Below are 2,789 nucleotides of genomic sequence, written 5' to 3'. Positions count from 1 at the left end.
GGGCTGGATTCGAACCCACGACCTTAGGTATATGTGGCTGGCGCTTTAGCCACTTGAGCCACAGGTGCTGAGCTCCATAGCACTTTTAAAATCAGAATTAGGGATCAGGGCCTGTAGCACAGTGCAACATACACTGAGGCTGGCAGGTTTGAACCTGGCCAGGGCCAGCTAGACAACAATGACAACCACAACAACAAAAAAAAAATAGCCAGGCATTGTGGCAGGTGCCTATAGTCCCAGCTACTCGGGAGGCTGAGGCAAGAGAATCACTTGAGCCCAAGAGTTGGAAATTGTGGTGAGCTGTGACGCCATGGCACTCTTCCCAGGGTGGTAGCTTGAGGCTCTGTCTCAAATAAATAAATAAAATCAGAATTAGCACCTGTAGTAGGCAGAGTAATTTCCCCCTCCTCAAAGATGTGCACATTATAATCCCTGGAATCAGTGAATCTGTTATAGTGTTTGACTATAGAAAGAAAAAGTTTCAGTTTCTCCTACTAGATGCTCCCAACTGGCACAGAGTATTTGACACCAGATGTGTGTGTGTATGGGAGGGGGTTCCTCACACGTCAAGAAAGTATGATGTGTGACCCATAAAATGAAATCACTCTGCTTCAGAGCTCCAAAACAAAGCCTGGAATCCCATCTTAGAAGCCTGCACACCCCACAACTTGCAATTAAGGAAAACCAAAACTAGGTTCTGGTAATGACCACAATATCCTGAAAAACACCAGAATTTTAATGGAAATTAGGGTTATTAGGAGTTCAAATTAGTTAATACATATAAACAAAATCACTCAATATGAGAGAAACAATTCTGTATACAGAATGTACAAGGAACGTAAGGTGTGTTTTTGGTAAAGAAAAGGTGATAAGAAGGACATGAGAATAGTTATTGGGTTTTTTTTTTGTTGTTGTTTTCAGTTTTTGGCCAGGGCTGGTTTTGACCCCCCCCCTTCTTGCTTTTGGCGCCGTGGCCTTCTTCTTTTGGGCGCCGGGCCGCGCGAGAATGGTTTTATTTAAAGGAAAAGTAATTTTGTCTGCAGCAGTGTTTTTCAACCATTTTTATTTCATGGCATCCTTGAACCTATAGTTAAACTTCCACAGCACACTTAAATTATATTGACCAAAAAAAAGAGAGAGAGAGAGAGTAAAAAAGAACACTTACTGTGCTTTGAATTTCTTTCAAAAATTAATTTAATTAATGATCTTTATAATTTTGGGGGCACACCAAAGATCCTTTCATGGCACACCAGTGTGCGGCAGCACACCAGTTGAAAATCACTGGTCTAAAAGTTACATAAAGATTGTTTTAAATTGAAGGAAAAGAGAATGATAGGCCAGGCATGGTGGCTCACACTTGTAATCCTAGCACCCTGGGAGGCCGAGGCGGGTGGATTGCCCTGAGCTCAGAGGTTTGAAAAGAGAATGATAGATTAAACAGACATAGAAAGTCAGGGAAAGGAAGAATGAGGGAAGCTGTAAGATATTATAAAAGGGTTATGGAAATCTTACCTGGTCAAAGCTGATTGAGATTGATGGCGGGGCAAGGTGGCTCACGCCTGTGATCCTAGCACTCTGGGAGGTCCAGGCAGGTGGATTGCAGGAGTTCTAGACCAACCTGAGCAAGAACAAGACTAGATGTAATGTGTGTCTATAGTCCCAGCTACTTGGGACTAAGGCCAGAGGATCACTTGAGCCCAAGAGTTTGAGGTTGCTGTGAGCTACAACACCACAGCACTCTACCCAGGGCAACAAAGTGAAATAAATAAATTAAATCTGTCTCACATAAATAAATAAATAAAATAAGCTGATTGAAATTGGATGGATTTGTCCGTAAGATTTCATTAAAATCCTCTTTAGCGTTAATAATTCACTGATGCAAAGGTTTTGGTTTTTTCTTGGAAAGAAGATTTTTGTGTAGTATTCATAGGAAATAGTAAAAGATTTTTGTTCACCTTTTGAGTAAACCACAACAAAGAGAGAGAGAGAGAGAGAGTTTGCCTCCTGCTGACTTTATTAGGTTTGTTTGAAAAACTGAGTCCCTTCTCTTTCCAAGAGTAAAGCGTCCTTTTGGTCTTTGAAATCTTTTGATTATCACTTTGGCTAAATGAGTTAGTATTATTTAAAAAATAAAAGAAGTAAAATTGAATTAAAAAAGAAAGAATTGTCTACATTCCCCATTTACTCCCTCCCTGTGAAAAAAAAGGTCTATTAGCTTCTGTACCCCACTGGGACATTTGGCAGTAATCTCTCTGATTTCCTCTCCTCTCCCATGCATTGTATGCCTCTTCTATTAATCTGCCTTTTGTCACGTGATTTGCAGCAACCATTCAAAGGGCAAAGGGCAAGTTTTCCCTTTGCCCCTACATTTTTGGCACTCTGAGCAGGATACCAGAGCCGTTCTGCTCTTCTGGAAGCTGCAGCCAAGGGAAGTCATGGCCTGACGAGCTGGCAGAAAGACTGGTACCATCTGTGTTTCCTATTGCTGCTAGACAACCCAAGATGTTAAAATCACAATGTCACAACATTTACACACGGTTAATTGAATGTATGTCTCTCCTGATATACAGCAAATTGCCACAGACTAATGTAGGCCTCCTTATTAAAATATCTCCCTTGTTACTCAAATTTGGTCAATCTCTGAAGCCGTGGATGCACATTAACTTTTTTTTTTGAGACTGAGTCTCACTCTGTCGCCCTCAGTAGAGTGCTGTAGCATCACAGCTCACAGCAACCTCCAACTCTTGGGCTTAAGCGATTCTCTTGCCTCAGCCTCCCAAGTAGCTGGG

This window comes from Otolemur garnettii, unplaced genomic scaffold (assembly GCF_000181295.1).
Source record: "Otolemur garnettii isolate 467f Iridium unplaced genomic scaffold, OtoGar3 scaffold00047, whole genome shotgun sequence".
NCBI lineage: Eukaryota > Metazoa > Chordata > Mammalia > Primates > Galagidae > Otolemur > Otolemur garnettii.
Note: the sequence above shows the minus strand (reverse complement) of the source record.